Source organism: Ctenopharyngodon idella, chromosome 10 (genome assembly GCF_019924925.1).
Source record: "Ctenopharyngodon idella isolate HZGC_01 chromosome 10, HZGC01, whole genome shotgun sequence".
Classification (NCBI taxonomy): Eukaryota; Metazoa; Chordata; class Actinopteri; order Cypriniformes; family Xenocyprididae; genus Ctenopharyngodon; species Ctenopharyngodon idella.
Window position 1 is genome coordinate 42,575,051 of NC_067229.1, and position 12,367 is coordinate 42,587,417.

At 37.5% G+C, this 12,367-nt stretch overlaps 1 protein-coding gene across 1 annotated transcript in view; it reads right to left on the reverse strand.

Moving 5' to 3' along the window:
• The window catches only part of nrip1b (nuclear receptor interacting protein 1b), a 65,513-nt gene extending 55,434 nt beyond the window's left edge, over positions 1 to 10,079 (reverse strand). Inside the window, exon 1 of the mRNA XM_051909464.1 lies at positions 9,950 to 10,079. The gene's annotated coding sequence lies outside the window, so the exon portion shown is untranslated. The remainder of the gene's footprint in view (positions 1 to 9,949) is intronic.
• Positions 10,080 to 12,367: the final 2,288 nt, after the last annotated feature.

The following is a 12,367-nucleotide window of genomic DNA, read 5'->3' on the forward strand; positions in this document are numbered from 1 at the left end:
TGAGCATAAAAGTTAAAAACATTTTAAAAAATCTTACCGACCCCAAACATCTAAACGGTAGTGTAAGGGGTGTGATAGGATGATATGATATTAATGTTTAATCTAATCATAAAAATGTGAATTCCTAGAGGGTCAATGGAAATGAAAATGTATGTATTTTTGAGCTCCTAAATGTAACGTTTAATTTACTTTCAATTAATTAAATGACAAACACAATAGGGGCTTTCACACCAGAGGAACCTTTTCACAGTTCCTAGAACTACTGGCTGAAGTACCTGGATTTTGCCGTGTTCACACCGCAGGAACTAGAAATGATTTAAGTTCTAGGAACTCCATTTGGGGGAAGTGAATTAGATCCTACTTCAGAGTAGGGTCTAAACGCGCACTATAGGAATTACCAGTGACTTAAGTGTACGCTGATTGGCCAAACGCATGTTAAACACCAGCACCCGCCATTTTTAAAAAGCCAAGTAAACATTTACTCCATGAACATGGAAAACAGCAATAACGGAATTTACCTGTTGTTTGTCTTTTTCAGCCTCGATGATATGTAATACTGCAAGTTGTCATAGGAGATTTCGTCTCTTAGCCCCATTTTTCGCTCTTTCAATCGCGTAAATTATGCGTTTACATGCCAACTCCGTTATCACAAAACCCACAACACTAAACAAACGCAACTCCGATAACGGCGTCCTCCATCCACCGTTTTTCGACGTTTGTAAATGCCACGCTTAAAGATGATGCTGTCGGCCGCTTCAGAGTTCCTACTGCCGGTGCGAACACAACTACAAAAATGGCCCTACAAAAATGGAGAAATTAGTTCTCAAGAAACTATCAGCTAGTTCCTATAACTGAGTTCTTAGAACTACCCAGTGCGAAAGCCCCTAATAAAAAAACACAGCATGTTGTCACCTGTCAGCATGTTGATTAAAGAAATAATAATAAAAAAACTCATCTAAAATAACTAGTTGACCTTATTAACTGGATTACTAGTCAACTAATTGACCACCTTGACCCATCCCTAATGGCAACCATCATCCACCTGGACATTATGGACAAAAAAATGTAAGTCAGGCCTACTTTCTTTCCTCTGGAACAAATACATAAAAACAAACACTCCCTGGAGGCTACAAAAGGAAGCCATCAAAAGCTTCCAAAACTTAATTCTCACACTGATCTAGTGTAAGCAGCGTGTTCTAGTTTGGTGAGAGTAAGGAGCTTCTCGCAAACATCTAAGTTCCACATAGTCACACTGTAGAGGTGAGAATAAGTCTTCTGACGCCCCTCTGGGTTTAAGCAATCAACAATACTGAGATGAGAAATAAACACAAGAAAAATGAATAACTTGAGAATCAACATAGAATTCCCACATCGCCGCTGCTAAGACCCTTTTCCGCTGGCTTTCCCGATTCTACAAAAGAATGGGTCTATGCTGACCAGAAAACAGGTTTAACAGTCAATCCCATTAAAGTATACATGGAGACAACTGCAGCCGACCATAGAGAAATCACAAGTTCCAGCACAATAATGCACGCGGTGGGAATTAAAACTGTAGAGCATATTGTGTTACAACTAGCAGTCTTTTGCTGAGGGTTTGGATATTCGCCTCCCCTCTGACTGACGAGTCTTAATTTCTGCCTGGCTTTTGTAACTGATGGAGACTGTTTAGATGTTCCTGCATCTGGGGAAATGTTCTCCTTATTACATTTTGTCTCAATAGCTCCCCTGCTGAGACTTCTTAGTTTCACAGCAATATTCAGTGGTTCTCTGATACCCATGATTTTTCTCAAATTTAGAGCTTTAAATGATATGTTAAATTTACACAAACACCCGCCAACCTGCTAAATGTGGGTGGATTTCAGTAGTGACGTGTAACACATTCACTATACTAGCTACTTTGGAATTTTATATATAATACACTTTATATTATATTATATTGTAGTCTTTTAACAAGGCATCTGAAATAATAAAATAAGTGCAAAGTTGTGTTGTCAAAAATATAGATTTTTCAATACATATCGATACTGAAATATCTGACACTTCTAATACTCATTTTCCACAGAATATACACAATACCAGCTGCGCTTTCTCGCTCTCTCATCTCTCAGACAGCGAGTTGATACACAAACCCGCCTCCCCTCACTCGCTCATTTCATTTTCTTATTTTTCGTTGCTTATTGCACTTAAACAGTCAAATACACACAAAATAATGTCAGAATGCCAGTCTTGGCGAGCATTCATGTAAACACATTCAGTTATGTTTTAAGTGAATGTAAAAAGAAAAAGAAAACGCATGTGTAACAGTATAATGGATCCGTGCGTCAGGTCTTAAAGTGACAGTAGCCTAATATAACTGCTGCCAAATTGTAAGATATTAAAAATGTCTATATTGCAGTTTTTCCCCATGGTATCAATGTCAAAATTGTGGCCAATGAAAATGCTGAGTGGCTAGCAATCAAAAAAATTAATGTCAAGCCCTTTATATATATATATATATATATATATATATATTAACACTTAATTAGTAATTAATTAACTTTATTTTATATACGCATATATATATATATATATATATATATTTATACACACACACACACACAATGTTAATTGTTATAAAAAAAATATGTAAAACAAAAAAGCCTAATGTCTTTGATTGACACAATGTGAAATCTCCACTATGATCTACCTATTCTGATAATAATGTTGCTTAAAATGAACCTGTGCTAAGTCTTTAAAATACACACCCAGAGAGGTGCCTGAGGCCTCACACAGACACTGTCTTGTAAAAAGGGAAACAACAGGCCAAAATAGACCAATTAAAAGAGAACAAGCATTGCAAGCGCTTTGTCATCATTATACGGGAACAGTTTTATGGCGCCTACTTGCACCCTCTGGAATTAGCCTTACTGTCACCAGCCCAGTGGGAATGAAAGGGCAGCTCACAGCTCAGGGTCGCTGGAGGTCACGGGTCACTGAAAGGGCAGTTAGAAACCTGTGGACATGCACAGACACGCAAACACACTAAAGAACTGCAAGCTCAACCACTTGCACTTATTAATGCACCATAAAACCTATAAAGCACAACAAAAACAAGCTACAACTCCAAATGAAATGGAGTGTGAAATGCTGATCATAAACTGGCCGTCATTTTGTCTTTGTCTTGATTGGAGGGGTGAATGCAGGCCCGAGGCCAGACACTGTTGACTGACATTTGAGTGTAGAATGACGTTTGTGTCCCACCCTCTGGCAGAGTCACCATGGCGACCGCAACTGTCTGATGCACGTCACACTCTGATGCCATCCTGAGACACAGGGCACTCTCTGAGAATCACACGTGAGGCCTACACGTACCCGAGTCAATGATTTGACCCTAAAGAGGCAGATGAGTCAGGAGTACACAGTGGATCAGCACTCCATGGGCTTTTAGCACTACTGTGAAAAAATGATTCACACAAAGGTGTTGATACGTGTTGGCGTAACACACCTACCCCACAAAACACACCTCATCATCAACAGTAATCTCTGATTTGATAGTAGAAACAACTGGAATGGGCTCTGAGTGACATGAAATGGCTTGGCACATTTCTCTTTCCTGTGCTGATGTACTTCCTATCGAATCGGAAAAATATTAGCCAATAGGTTTTAGTTATATAATGGCCATGAACATTAACATTTGCTAGCTGCTAGTCAAAACTCAAAAGTAGGCAGTATTAGGGGGAGGTACATTCCAGAGAGCATTTGATTGGACAAAATGAGTGAGTGCAGGATGAGTCATCAATATTTTTGATCTGTTTTCTTAGAAGAGAAATTAAAAATGTGTATATATCTGCTAAAAGAATCAACGGGTCTACCCTAGCATAGGCAGCCTCAAAGCCTTAAACATGAACTAAAAGCCATAATTTCATTGGAACTTTAAAAAGGGTTTTACAGCCAGATGCCAAAAAATAACATTTAAAGGGATAGGTCCCAAAAATTATCCCATAATTTACTCACCCTCAAGCCATTTTATGTGTATATGACTTTCTTCTTTCAGCCAAACACAATTGGAGTTATATTAAAAAAATATCCTGGCTCTTCCAAGCTTTATAATGGAAGAAATAATGGTACCCTAGATTTTGAAGCCCAAAAAAGCTCATCCATCATAAAAGAAAAGTAATCCATACGGCTCCAGGGGGTAAATAAAGGCCTTCTGAAGCAAAGCGATGCATTTTTGTAAAAAAAATATCCATAATTATAACTTTATAAACTGTAATCACTAGCTTCCGGTAACGTCCATTCACATGTTCATGAGAGAGTGGAGTATGGCGTATAACGTAGGATGTAGGAGCAGCGTAAGCTTAGGTGAGAGTAGACGCCTCTCATGGTTCAAACAAATAGGGATGGGCAACAAACTCAAGCTCCTCCGACATTTCTCTTTAAAAATTATTGTTTTAGACTTCTAATGTGTGACTGGTGTTTTGTTCTGCTCTATTCCTTGTGCTTTCATGTTTGTCAGTACGTCATGCGTCAGGTTACAGGTCACCCTTCGACCAGAACTAGACTTGTGTACAGCCATTACCGGAAGCCAGTTATTATAGTTTATAAAGTTATAAATATGGATATTTTTCTTACAAAAATGCATCGCTTTGGTTCAGAAGGCCTTTAATAAGCCCCTGGTGCCGTATGGATTAACTTTATGATGGATGGATGCACTTTTTTGGGCTTCAAAAAAAAAAAAAAATGTACCATTCACTCCCATTATAAAGCTTGGAAGAGCAAAGATATTTTTTAATATAATTCCGATTGTGTTTGGCTTAAAGAAGAAAGATATTTACACCTAGGGTAGCTTGAGGGTGAGTAAATTCTTTTTTGTAGCACCTTAGGCTCAGCAAAAACAAACAAACAAACAAAAAAAAACCATGCAAGAACGTCATTTTTAAGTTTTGAGTCAAATCGCTAATCACAATCGCTGCCCCCAAAAGTGACATCAAAGACATTTGCAATGTTATAAAAGTTTTCTATTTTAAATAAATGCTGTTCTTTTGAACTTTCTATTTCTATTCTATTCCTGAAGAAAAAAATCTATCACGTTTTCCACAAAAATATTAAGAAGCACAACGGTTTTCAGCATTGATAATAATAATAAATGTTTCTTGAGCAGCAAATCAGCATATTAGAATGATTTCTAAAGGATCATGTGACACTGAAGACTGGAGTAATGATGCTGAAAATTCAGCTTTGCCATCACAGGAATAAGTACATTTTAAAATATATTAAAATAGAGAACAATTATTTTAAATTGTAATAATATTTCAAAATATTACTGCTTTTACTGTATGAGCATAAGAGACTTCTTTCAAAAACATTACACAAATCTTACAAACCCTAAAATATATTATACCATAAATTTCATACAAATTCAACCTAAAAAATTTTGATGTTAAAAAAGGTTTATGTCTATGCAACCCATATGCAGAAAGGTTTGAAGTTATTATTCAGTGTACCTCCTATTGCTTTAGAAAAATAGAGTCTAGTGACCCTCAGCAAGTGGTCAGTTTAACTGCAAGGAGAATCTTCATGGGATTCATTTATCTGTGCTGATAAAAGCGAATCTTGACTTTGACTGCAACATTTTAAGTCAGTCTGTGTTTGAAGAACTTAACATTCAAGATAGCGATGAAGGTAACAATATTCTGCCTGATGTGCTGCGAGACTAATAACAGGCCGAGCTAATAAAGGCCACAGAGGTCAACATGCTCTCATACCTTAGTGGGACGAGAGGGGGCGAGAGGTCGCCCGGCGCAGGGGCAAACTGTTTCACTTTTTGACTAAAGGGCGTCAAACATTCAGCAGGTCAGAAAGGAGGGCGAGAGGTTGCGACCTCTGGGTTCAGATTCCGTGCACACCGGGGTTCAAAGGTCAGCACAGGCATGTGAGGTGCCCGGGGGAGTGATGTCCCCTCCTCATCCCACTCACCTCACTCACCTCCCGAAGGGTTATCAGGACAGAAGCCTCAATACACTCTAAATCTTTCCCTCCACCAGAAAATAACTCTGCGTGATGCCCTTGAGGTGATAGATGATGTTGTTCCTCAAAAATATTGGTGATGGATTGATGTTTTTTCTTTCTCTCCTGCAGTCTGGCTCACGAACGACAGCTCGAATCATTCCTGCCCATGAATCTTTTTGACACCAGTGCAGATCAAACTGCGGTCTGTGTCTCCTCCTGAAACCATTTCTGCTCCATCAGGATCCAGCTAGACTGTGTAATCCTTCATCAGAGAGACTAAACACTGCCAAGGCACCTCGGAGACATATATTATGTGTGACGGGGTAAAAGAACAGCGCTGTAAACTTTGGTAAAAAAAAATACAGACTGGGTTAAATCATGTTATGTATTGAATCATGCATCTGTTTTACATTACCTCTGTGCTGAAAACCTTTAAAATGAAAGAACACTTGTCATTTTTTTTTCAAATACAAATCGTCAAAATCAGAGTAGCTACCTGACAGCTGACAGGAAACACATCATAGCGGGACAAAGATCTGACAGCTGGGAAAAACAACAATAAAGGCTCATTCACAGATGATATAGTTTTAAAAAACATTCTAAATTTAAAAGAATAGCAGAGTAAAAGAATAGCAGAGTCCACACCGCAACTATAAAGATAATGGCACAGAGGACCTATATCCTTGGAATTACTTTCAGAGCGATTTTTTCCAGCTGATGAAAGATAAAAACATTGACAGCCAATCAGAATCTATCCTGCTTTTAAGCGTTTGAGCATTTAAATTCGGCATAATACAGAAGTTGTGATAATCTTTTCTTAACCATTGTGACGCACAGTATATCTGAGTTATCTCAAATGAGAAAACAAAAAATGTAGGGCGGGGCTTGATTTTGTCTAACGGGAACTGATTGGATGGTTGGACGTTTGTGGTTTGCTATTGGTCGATCTCATGTGAGTGAGGTTGTCCTGCCCTTATGCCAGTAAACACATGAGAAGAGATGTCGCTGCAAGAGGGAGAGGAAGTTATTTTGATTAAAGATTATGAAGGCACATGAATTTTAAAAAAATTGTCCATTTTGATTTCATGGTAACTTTGAAGTGGCAGATGACATAACTGCAGCACGTGCTTATAATAAACAGAACATTATCGTCCATTGGTGTGGTATAGTTATCGTTCTTGGTGTGAACAGGCCTTAAAGACAGTATATAAGGTTCGCCAACATCATCATGGATGAGCTAATGTATTAAAGTTTTATTAATGTTATTGTGGTATGAAGCATGCAGGGCCAGTGGAGTGAATGCTAATATGTAGGGGTGTGATGAGATCTTGTGCCACGAGATCTCATGAGATTAAAATGTGACGAGATTTCTCGTCGAGGTGAAAAGCTGTCTCGCGAAATTGCCATGACGGAGTTTGAGGGTGAAATTAGTATAGAATATGCCACCGCTACGTTTACATTACGCCTCCACTGTTGTTTTGCTTTTCTTTAGAAGTAAAAAACATTTAATTCAGTTGGATAGTGGTCGCTTCAGCTCATCCAACACAAGCTGCCGCACTGTTCGTAGTGCAGCAGGAATCAGAGTTCACTGATCACGTGACGAAATGACTGACAAGACCATGGCGGAAGATTCGCTGCACGACAGAGTATCTGATAAATGTCTTATCTTGTAGAATGTGCGCTCAGCACTGCCGCTCTGTATTCACAGAGTACGATTGATCGCGAAATCGAAAACTTGAGCACATATTCAGACGCGATTTCAATACCCCGCATTTTCAAAGCAGCTCCCTGATGCATGCAAATATCTCCCAATATGAAAACTATCTTAGGCTGGACTGTGTAGTTGTAACCATCTTAGCTCTTAGAAAAATTTGGTCTCTATTTGCAGTTTGAATTTTGAGAGAGTAATTTGATTACTGTTGCACTTATTGTTTGCACTTGAGACTAAGAGAAAACTGTGTTATTTTATTTACACTGTTTTTATTTCTATGATCAATTTGTTGAAAGGAGTTCAGTTAGGAGGTCAAAAGTTCTCCTATGAAATTATACAGGAGAGAAGCCAGTCAGTTGAGGTTGTGCCAAAACCTTTTACAATGCTTGAGTATTGTCGTCTTTTACTGCATATGATAATTCATACTCAGAAAGTAGAACTGGAATGACATTTATTACAAGATGATTAGTTATTTCAAATGCACCTGCAGCCTATTTTTCATTGAGGATTTCTTAAAAATACTGTGTAAAAATCTCGTCTCGTCTCATTCTCGTGAACTCAATCTCGTGTCTTGTCTTGTGAGGTACCTGTCTCGTCACACCCCTACTAATAAGACAGAGACCTGAGCGACACACCATTCGCGTGTCCCATGGAGGAGCTCCGGAGCTTTTAATATGCTTATGCCGCTTTCGTTGTGTTAGTTATGTTTAGTTTTATGATTAAAGTTACGTTTAACATTTGCTGGTTCCCACCTCCATCTTCTCTGAACTTTAACTTTGTTACAGTTATGTTTGATCACTTAAAATCACATTATTTTCTTTTTTTTATTCTAATGAAAGAGCCACAAGTGCTGAATTACTACTTATACAGGTCACTTTATTTGACAAATTAAAATTGTGGGGTAACGCAGCACTGTTTTTCTTGGTCAAAACAATCATACTAAAAATACATTTCAGTGTGATAAAATGTATTTTATTACTCTACTTGTTCCACACTGCAGTAAGGTAGATCGATATTAGAATAGGCCTATTAATAAAAGCTGGATGACTTGTGTTACTAAATGGCATTCAATTAATTTTAAATTATATTGTATGGTGGAGAAAATGCTGTATTACTGTTACTACAAATAAATCTCTTTCTGATTATGCTATGCTAGCCACTTGATAAAATAGTGTTGTCTGATTTACTTTTTTGGTACAAACATGTTACTCGCAGTAAATCAAGAAAACAATAGATTCAAACAATAAGACTAACCGTGTTGAGCTATATAACAATGATTAGTTTTCTGTCGATAAAGGTATCCAACAGTTGCTCATTATATTTTAATCCAAAAATCTTACATATTGTGCCTTTAAATGCAAAGTAAAATCAGGGTCCTGTGAGATCAATCGTAATTGTATTTGTTATTAGATCACCTTTTATATAAAAAATATAGTGAACATCTCTTCATCATCTGAGAGAGACAATCTGACACAAACAAGCTTCTTCTCGGTTCAGGTCTGAGTCAAGGCTAGGACTAATGTGAAAAGCAAAGGCCAGACTGAACAATTTACGAATTCTGAACAAGGACAGACAAAATCAATGCCGTGGCGGCCCTGCACATCATCTGTGGCTCTGGGGTCTGTTCGCATATATCAAACTCCAGAGGTCCACTTCCCTCATTCACCTGTCTCACTCCCTCACCACCTCTCAGATCATCTCTGACGGAGAGAGAGATTTGGCCAGGGGATCTTACTTTATACATCACTCATATTATTAGCCTACGGGTTCATTTCCATGTTGCCTAAATAATTGCCAAAACAATTAATTATTAAAAATTAATAAGCCAGTACCACTATATTATCCTATGTAATTTTACCAAAAGCAATTATTACAAAGGCATAACGAACATAACATGCTACACATGCAAAACTTTGAAAGCAGTGGCTGTGGTGAGATGTTAAAATTATAGTTGGAGCAACGACGACCTCAAGTGGGGAAGAGTATAAAAAACAAGCTAGAATTGACTTCCTCTCGCTACTTCCTCAAAAAAGTACATTAAATTACAGATAAATTAACATTAACGAAATTACATTGTAAGCTTTTTGGATAAAACGGCAGATTCACGTCTTTCTATGGCTAATTTTACAGCTAGTATTTGATTTATCCTAAACAAACACAGCTCAGTAATATTTCCACACTTTTTGTGTAACTTGACAAAATTACATCTTAACTGTAAAATGAAATATTCTATACAAAGATAATATTTACCTTCTTCACCCCTCACTTGTTTCAAATTTCATTTTGGGATCTTCATCGTTGTATCGTTGAAAACCAAGTATAGCCTACTAACTTTTGAAAACCTTTGAGGCAAATTTGCTGGTCGCCTGAGGTAAACGACGTCACATCTGAGACACAGTCGCAATTTATTTAAAGGGTTAGTTCACCCAAACTGAACCGCTGATTCGACGCGCTGATTCATAACGCTCTGAAGCTTCATGAATCAGTGTTTTGAAATCGGCCATCAGTCGTTATTTTTTTATTTTATTTTTTTATTTTTTTTGGCTCACCAAAGATATTCTCGTCGCTTTATAATATTAATATTGAACCACTGTACTCACATGAACTGATTTAAATATGTTTTTAGTACATTAATGGCTCTTGAGAGAGGAAATGTCATTGCTGGCTATGCAGGCCTCACTGAGTCATCGGATTTCAACAAAAATATCTTAATTTGCGTTCCGAAGATTAACGAAGGTCTTACGGGTGTGAAACGGCATGAGGGTGAGTAATAAATGACATTATTTTCATTTTTGGGTGAACTAACCCTTTAACTGATTTCCACACAATAAATACTTAAATGGTTTTGTTTATTTATAGGTTTAAACGCAGTAAGCTTTATATTTTTATGAAAAATATTTAATAAAATTTTAATGATAAACTGTCATATCAAAAGTATCCGTAGAACAAGAAGAGATCATGTACTAGAGTATTATGATTTTACTGTAATGACTGGTATTTATTAGGTTTTTATATTCATATATATTATACTTTCTCTTGTCACCTCTAAATAACTTTCATAAATACATAAATTAAATGTAATTAAATTAAAAAATTTTATAATTTCTAATTTAATATTTTATTTTATCTTTAATCCAGAAGGGGGCGCTAATAGATGAAAAATGCACTGAACTGTCAACAACACTATCAAGCTCTAAGACTCCACAACCTATATATAAAAAAAGAGGCACAATTACCACAAACACCTCTCTGACCTTGTTCACACTCAAGCAGGAAACTGACTTTTACCATCAGCTGTTTTTGTCTCATGTGTCCAGAAATTACATGTTCATATTGTACATATAGTTCAAAACCTGCACGTTCAAACAATTCCAATTCAGAAGTCTTTAGCCACTCACTCTCTATTTCATTCTAAAGAACAGAATTTCTGTGACCAACTAACCTTGGATGAGCATAAGAAAAGCACTTTAAGTCTACGGTCAAAAATAGAGCTGCTGGATGCATGACTTGTATTTAAAACAACAAGAGTCGAAGGCAGTCGAGTACCATGGTATTACCACAATTTTATGGACATGTTATGATACCAGTATTCCATTTTTTGGGAGGGACATTTAGCACCATGTATATGTCAAAATACCATGGTTTTACCAGTACTTTTTTGTAGGCCAAATTCACTCTCAAACTTTGTTCTCACTTGTCATTATCTGATTAAAAACACAACTGAAATCATGTCGAAGGGGTGACCACCTCTGCCACGTGTCCTCCTGTCCCCTGCTGATGGCACGTGGATGTCACGTTTGTTTTTGTGAAGGAACGTTGTGGGTATTCGCAGCTCATTAACAGGCAGGGACGGGGCACCTAGAGAGTGACAGCCACTGCCGCTATTGGATTATGAGAGGGATTTTCAACTTGCATTAATCTGTGAGGCCACAGACAGTCCAATAGCCACTCAATCCCAGCACTCTTTGTATGTGGGAGCTCACGTACCCACTCACACACATATGCACTTCTGTGATAAAACTGTGTGAAACCGCAAGGACAGGACACAGACTTGGAAAATGAACCTCTTCTGCTTCACTCTGGTAAGAGAAAGTTTCTTCGTTTACTCATTTATATACACTGACAGCAGGATATTGACTCAGTTTTTATCAGTGATTCATCAGCTATTCCAGAAGATATGAGAGGTTGACATCTCAAGATCTGAAACTGATTCACGCCAACACTGTATGCTATATTAGATTGAACTGATTATCTGTGTCTCTGCTGGTAAAAGAACAAGATTAGATCATTGATTCCACTGCTGTAGGTTTAACTTGAGTGGTACTGTACTTGTACGTTTGTATAACAGCAGTGGCTTAGTATATTCAAGTGTTGATGATTTTCCAACAGACTTTTATACTACAAACCAATATTTCCCAGAAAAAGATGCTAAAATGCTAATTTTAGATGTAGATATCATGATGAGTGTCTTAAGGCAAGAGAAAGTGGGATAGATTTGGCTGGGATTTGTATGGAAACATTGAGCGGAGGTAAGGATTACTGTGAGACAGAGAGCTCCTTACAGCAGATCACGATCAGCAGAGAGGAAAATGTCCTATTCATGGATCAGGAATACTACAGTACCTCTGAAGGTCCTGAGTGGAAACTGCATCCCCTGAATCCAGATAC